At 34.1% G+C, this 8,055-nt stretch overlaps 1 protein-coding gene across 7 annotated transcripts in view; it reads left to right on the top strand.

Moving 5' to 3' along the window:
- The first annotated feature begins 1,001 nt into the window (after positions 1–1,001).
- LOC138704971 (uncharacterized) overlaps positions 1,002–8,055 on the top strand; it is a 157,604-nt gene continuing 150,550 nt past the window's right edge. For all 7 annotated transcript variants that reach the window (XR_011333517.1, XR_011333514.1, XM_069833454.1 and 4 more), the window contains exon 1: positions 1,002–1,686. The gene's annotated coding sequence lies outside the window, so the exon portion shown is untranslated. The remainder of the gene's footprint in view (positions 1,687–8,055) is intronic.

Raw genomic sequence — 8,055 nt, 5'->3', positions numbered from 1 at the left:
CTTGTATATGTATAAGTGGATATTACAGTGATAAGCTATAGTGAATAGTGTCATTTCATTCTGAATCAACATTAGTGGATACAGTGAGAAATTACAGTGAATAGTGTCATTTCATTCTGAATCAACATCAGTGGACATAGTGAGAAATTACAGTGAATAATTAGTGCCATTTCATTCTGAATCAGCATCAGTGGGTACAGTGATAAACTACAGCAAATAGTGCCATTTCATTCTGAATCAACATCAGTGGATATAGTGAGAAACAACAGTGAATAGTGTCATTTCATTCTGAATCAACATCAGTGGATACAGTGAGAAACTACAGTGAATAGTGCCATTTCATTCTAAATCAACATCAGTGGGCACAGTTTTAAACTATACGTAGTGAATAGCTAGTTTTATTTTCAACCAATCTCAGTGAATACAGTGACAAAGTTTAGTGACTAGGAAGACAGGACTCCATATTATATAATTTCCAGTTCCTGATGAAATCTATTTGTATAATCCAGGTAAGATTTCCTAAATCCTGAAGTAGCAGCTGTTCAGTACCCGTATTGTATTACTGCCTTCTATTTCCTCACAAATCTGAATTTTACAAGATTTAATTGGTCAATTGCCAATATTCATATGTAAAAACATATAGGCCTAGGCCTAATATAATAATAACATATTGAAGCTTTTAATCAGTTGTTTCTTTTATTATTGGTGTATGTGTAGGCATATTTTTATGTTACTGAATGTACTATGTCCATTTTTGTAGGTAAGGAACTGTATTATTTAAGATTTCATTGAGAATTTGGTTAAAATAATCTCATCGATGCCGTATTTATTTTAACTCATTGCAATCTACGAAAGCCCTCTTCCGGCCGCCATCTTGGATGCTAGTGTCAGGTCCGATAATATAGGAGGTCCTGGCCTAGTCATTGCAGTTTCAAATTCGGCGCTAGATGTCAGGTATTTTCCCTTTCGATATAGAACTCCTTTATTTATATATAGACTGAGACAACCCATTCGGTATTGATTATTGATTGTATAAAGATCAAGAAATTGGCGTACTAAGTGCTTTCGTTTCATTATAAAGCTATTTATTTTGTATACTTATCTAAATTTTATTAATGGCCACGATGTGAGGACCCCATAGATATTATACTGTGCGTTATCATATTGATAACAACCATCAAGCCCTCGACAGTATTCGAAATAATGATCGTGGCTTCAACGTTCAACATCCTTCTTAACTACTGTGAACCAAGCATGGCTTTAATACTTCTTGGTTAAACTACGGTGTTTACATATTATTCACATTTCATTACGAATTATGTTTTATTTCAAGTGATGAAGAAAAGTACTGATTACATTACCGTTTGGAATGCAGTCATGAAAACTGTTAATATGAATTACACTATGCAAAAGAGAGGAGTTAATTACTCGTATCATCTGTTACTTGTTGATAAGAACTAGTGGAACCTTTGACCCTCTCTTTTTGTTCTGAGAACAGCTTTAAGATCTTAAACAAATACCATCATATAGACAAAGGTCTTCAATCACTGAACATCAGTGATCTGTAACTTCAGATATTACAGTTGCGTGCTGAATTGTGTACATGCTATTTTGACAACAGTTTAGAGTGAGTAATTCCAAGTGAATGGTTAATATGATGAACATTACTGAAGCAAGAATGTTAAGGTATGTTCAGTATTTGTAATCTTAGCATACTCGTATTTCTGCTTACTTATTTTATTTTCTTATATGGACGAGTGTATTAGAGTTTCAGTATTATATATTTCTTTGTGTAGACATATTTCTCTTTTGCTCGGCCATATTGTACACAATAGCACTGCCATCGTGATCTAATACAGGCCGTAAGGCAGACCACGTGACTCGCTTAACAGCTGATCGCGAAGGACTGTCTTTCAACCATATCAATTAGTTGCAGTACATAAAAAATAGCATATATTTCTCTGCAATGCAGTGTAATCGCGTCAGTAAAATTTTAAACAGTGATTGTGAGACACTTGAGACACAATTCACTTGCAACGTAAGGCATAATATTATTTTTGGTGTGAAAATTACGTTGTTGCAGGCAAAGTTCGTATGTATAATACCTGCCTTTATTTCGATTAAATATTGCGCCCTTATGTGGTTAAATGAATTTTTGGTGTTATAAACAGTAAATATGTGTAATAATATACACGTGAAAGTGAAACATTGACTGGGATGTAAAGTAAATTATGATTAGGCCTAAGTGCAGCGTTACTGATGTTACTCTTGTCTAATCCATTATTGTTAGTTTACCGTATTTGTTTTATTAAATTTAAATTATTGCGCCCTTTTTATGTGTAAATAATCTACATTATAAATAATACGGCGTTTGATAATATACACATTTTGAACTAAAAGCGAGATACATACAGTATATTATGAAAAATTGGTAATTTCCTAGAAGACGGGCAAAATCCAACATGGCTGACGAAAACTACCAAAACGTTCTGCCAACTATGAAGTTCAAATGTCACCAAACATTATAAAATCAAAGATGGAAAATCAAACATATATTCATATTTTTAAGGAAGAAAAAGCCCTTCGAAAAATGAAAATATGTTTAATTTTTCATCTTTGATTTTTATGGTATTTGGTGGCATTTGAACTTCATAGTTGGTAGTACTTTTCTGGCAGTTTTCGTCCGAACTTTACCCCCACAAATCACTAAAACACAAAACAAAACAATAATTTATCACCTAATCAAACAAAATTCAATCCTCATTGACGTCTTCAAAGACAACCACTTCACTTGCATTATGACACAGGCTTCAAGGCAATCTAAACTTAAAGCATGCAGCCAACAAAGAACTAAACCACCACTTTGTCGTACAGTCAACTTCACATAACTAAACCATGTATTTACACAAAATGAAATTCTATTTGAACTCTTATTACACCTTAACTTGTACGGAAAATTCAATGAACAATTCCTTGGAATCACAGGAACAGTTTTCTCGTCAACAATCGACACAATTTTTATTCACCAGCGAAAGAACTGAACCAAAATCGACATAAAATTTAATACTCTGTTCTATGTTCACACATCTTTCACAGATATCATAAAATGACAAACTTTCAATAGCTTTACCCATCAGACACAATATAACACCACTCACGTCAAACAACCAAGAACAACTTACTGACGTCATTATCCATTCAAAATTAACGAAAATTCTAGAACATATGATGACAGCTATAACCAATCAAATCGAAGGAAAATCATAAAATGACAAACTTCCAATAGCTTTAGCCAGCAAAACAGTATAACACCACTCACGTCAAACAACCAAGAACAATTGACAACGTCATTACCCATTCAAAATTAACGAAAATTCTAGAACAAATGACAACTATAACCAATCAAATTGAAACATCATCAATGCGACACCTCGTATAAAAACCTAGAACTAACATATAAAAGTCACTAAAAATCACTAACATTTAACTCTAAAGTAAAAAAGTTGGTAATACTTAGTACATCCAACCAGGTGCCCGTCTTCTATGAAATTACCGAAAAATTATACCTTATAGTTTTCATTACTGTTACAGTAACTAGTATTGTAATTAATTTAAATAAAGCACGCTCGCTTCATTACGAAATTCTTGCACATTCATTTATGCACGTTTCAACAATTTTCAGTTGCATCGCACGCATATTTTGGTGTGTTGACATAGGTTATGTTTACTCTATCAGTACTTGCCTTATTTCTATATTCGCAATTATGCATCATAATTAAGCATAACGCTACGTATAACTTGTAAATGCAATTTGTCTACACTTCAATTGTATTTATTTGTTTCATACGGTACTCCAGTCTGATTAGTTTAATATGTTACCAGGGCTAAACTAGCGCTGAGGTAGTTCTCTTCGTATTCATACACCTTGCATATACTAATTAGTTCGGTTAGTTCAGGCTTTTATTATGTCTTGCTTAGAGGATGAAATGCATCTCCACAAAAAATAAATTCAACTGGTTTCAGTTCAGAGGTTACCGGAATTATACCTCAGCACTCGTTTAACCCTAGTTAAGTAATATAGCCGTATGTACGTTTCATAGGAGAGACTGTGGTGAATTTTCTGCCTATAAGTAAGGAAGATAACCGTGTTCTGAAGTTTATCCTAAATATATTCTTCTTTATTAAATCTCAAAATAGCTTTCGTTCTCAACTTAAAATGTTGGCGCAAATAGGTTATGTTAACATGGTGAATTCTCTTCACATAAAAATAACACAGTTTTATCATTATTCCTGCCACATTATGCAACAAATAAATGGAACTAGCCGGAACTTATGCACACATTGCATTGGATAACAATTTAATTGTATTATTTATTTGTTCCCCACTATACTGGGTCGTATTGAATTATATTTATCTAACCTACCAGATGAAGTAACACACAACCGTACGTACCTACACTTATTTCATAGGAGGGACTGTGGTAAATTTTCTACCTACAAGTAAGGAAGATAGATGTGCTAAATTAAAATCACAATATAACTAATTCTTCTTTATTAAATCTCAAAATAGCTTCCATTCCAAACTTAAAATGTTGATGCAAACAGGTTATATTAACATGTAAAACTCCGTTCACATTAAAATAACACAGTTTTGTAATTATTTCTGCAACATATTATGCAGTAAGAAGTGAACGTATCTCATACACACATTACACTAAATAAAATTGAGCACCGACACGCATTAAAGTAATATATTTCACTCAGCTCCGTATACTCAAATAGAGAAGCCCGCCCCATCGAATGACGTCACACATCCTGCATTACGGCCTGGTCTAGATCACGATGGCAGTGACAATAGGTTTAACAACTCATGGAGACTACCGCTATGTGTTGGAATCCTGCTGAGAGCATGATGTACTGTATGTTCTGTGATGTGTTAGATGATGGTCAGTCATCGTGTTGATCCACTTCACACTGGAGCCTCTTCACGTGTATGTTTCTTCTGAAATAAATTGTCTGAAGGGACAAAATATAAAATGAGACACTAACATGAGTACAATTTCATAGAAAGAAAAATCTCTTGTCTTTCTTTCCGGCGGATGTGAGAAACTGTGCATAAGAGTGTAGGATAATTAAAGTATAAAATATGTCAATAATTCTATTATATTTAAAATTATGAAAATGTATATTATTCCCTAAGAATAGGATAAGATACTAGAGCTATCTTATTGACGTATTTAATTCTTCAAAATCAGAAGTTTGTACTGGTGGGATGATCTTTTTTCTTCAGAGTATAATTTTTGCAAAGTGTTTCATCTTCTGATTTGCTATCCTTAATTGAAACATATGCTGATGGTGGTGTAGATAGTTTTTCTCTCTTGTGAACTTAAAAACTTCTTGCCTTGCTACTAGTAATGAAAGGGTAGAGGAGAGAATTGCCATTCACATATCTGTGACACCAGAAACAGTGTTATGATTTTGTGGTACCATGATAACTCATTCTAACCTACTTGAAGCAGGTGGTTCACAAATCAATTATAAAATTATATAATTAAAACGGTATTATTTCAGGGGGAATTTTACTTGCTCGATTTTAAAAGAATATAGGAATACAGAAAAATCTAGAAGGGAGAAATTCCCGTGCTTCACCCCATCAATAGGAAAAATGCTCGCTACTCTATTTTCAAAGTTGGAAATCGAAAAGTGCGAAATGTGGATTATACAGTGAATGTTTTAGAATCTAGACCAGTAGTTCTCAACTCAGAGCACTGTGTCGTCATCAAGCTTTGCCCGCTCTCCCGCTGGGCAAGGGAAAGTCGTAACAGGGCAGGTAAGACGTTCAGCGGCGGGACCACAATATGAATTTACTGCATAGGTTTATGATTGTTTTCTGATGATAAAAGATACGGGTTAAATAGAAATAACTAAATAAACTATCTTAAGCAATTTGAAAAAAAAAAAACATTGTAGCCTATTTTCAATAAAGTTAGAAGTTAATAAATTTATAATTACTTTCAGAAATGTAATACACATTTCATGTTAATTATCCAGGCAATGCATGACAATTACTGTAAATGTGTATAAACTGCTTCTGTTAAAGAAGATGTTGAACAGAACATATATAAACCCTAGAAAAAAGTAATGTAGAAATTAACTCCATTCAGTTCACTCAACACTGGCATTAGCACTGATTTTTCAGGATTTGTTTAATTCTCTTTCCCCTCAGCAATTTCTCAACGTTTGGAACTATTGTTTGTATAGTGCATAATGTGACAGCACATTTTAAGTTGTGATCCGATACTTGACTTCCATGACATGGCTTGTTTATCTTCATCATACGAAAAAATTACTATTCGCACAGATATATGAATCCGAAAATGCATGTCTGTACAATTGGGGAAATCTAACACATGGAAAGTTCTTATAAAAGTCAGCTAACTTCTTTTATTTTGATATTTGCCCTTCAATTCACTATCGTAAAGTAAATCAATAAGTTTCAATTACAAACGATAATCGAAAATCAAATTGCAAATTTTTCTAATCCTTAAAACTAGAATCAAATTCCTGGCGCAGATTGCATGATGTGTGAATATATTCTTCGAAATCCAAAGTCTTAAGAAACTAGTATGCCTTTATCGTTGTTAATTTTGAAAAATGTGCTGTAACTTATCCTTTTAGTTAAGCTAACATTCCACAATTAGAGGTGGTTTCATATTAAACGCCTTCACTCTGTCATATAACTGTATAATTATCTTGTTCTTACCTTGTCGAAAACAATTTAAAGCATTCAGATAATTCCATTAATAAGGCAAATTCACAAGTCCATTTTTTCATTTTTCACTGATGATACGGACTTTTCTTTTTTCTCAGTGAACAATGCCAAGTTGCCAAGGATATAAGTTTATTCCAAGGAAGTCCAAAATAATTTCTACAACATCTACATGAAAAATCGGAACCAGTAGTAGTATCCTTTCTTACAATATGTAAGAGCTCTCCTTAATCTGAAGGTTTTCAATAACGCCTCTTACAAAAATCACCAGTTGGGGATTATCGCTTACATAAGTATTTTCATCTACTGTCAAAGAATAACAAATGAAAGAATGACAAATAATTACTAGTTGCACCTGAACATCCTCGGCTAGACCTCGGATGGGACACATCACGGTGGAAGGAGACAAGCTGATAGATTCAAACTCCTACACTTGTTGTGAGAAGTTCTTCAGTTGTAATTAAACATTCCTCAAATTGTCAATCTTTAAAAGGTTTCTAATATCTTACTATTACAAGTGAAATTTTATAACTCAGTCGCACAGCCGATTCACTAGTATTGTTATCTTAAACAACTTCTAGCTCATTTTCCTTCAATTGTTGAATTAATGTTGCATGCTCTTCACTTTCGTATCTGCCATGTTCGTTACTGTGAGTTGTATAATGTATCTGTAAGTTGTATTTCTTCAGTGTGGCCTACGTTTTGAAGTGTTTTCTGCTCCTCACATCTCTTGTTTGAATGGATGGCAAGAACCGCCTCTGTTCACTACAACGCAACATCACAAACCAGTCCTCTGCCCGGTGCAGTAAGCACCCGTCAGCCAAGCATTGCCCGCGCCCGTTCATATGATGATCACTGATCTAGACGTTCCTCCGATTTCGGTGAGCGCTCTCACTGCTCTTCAGTCTTCACTTTTCTTGGAAGTTATGAAATGTCTCTGGGGAACCCGGTGCTGCAGACTAATCTCTTTAACAGAGTGGCATTCACATCTTGGTCAACATGGGCCATGACCCGGAAGGGAGGGCGACAAATTTTTAGAACTGGCATTATTTTGTACCATACTCGAGTTCGGGAAATTTGAGAAATATAATGCAAGTGTGCATATGACACAAGCGTTTTGCATTTGTATAATCTAATCTTATCCGAAGACAAAGAGGAAGATCGAAAATAGCAAAGATTGGAGAAAGCTGGGCTTGTTGGGCAGAACATTATGAATGAACCTAAATACATATATACATAGTGTTCTGTCAAATAGCAGATATTCCACAGCAAACCTAGCATTCTCC

Source organism: Periplaneta americana, chromosome 8, assembly GCF_040183065.1.
Source record: "Periplaneta americana isolate PAMFEO1 chromosome 8, P.americana_PAMFEO1_priV1, whole genome shotgun sequence".
NCBI lineage: Eukaryota > Metazoa > Arthropoda > Insecta > Blattodea > Blattidae > Periplaneta > Periplaneta americana.
The sequence above is the reverse complement of the archived record's forward strand: the minus strand, read 5'-3'. Positions and strand labels throughout refer to the sequence as shown.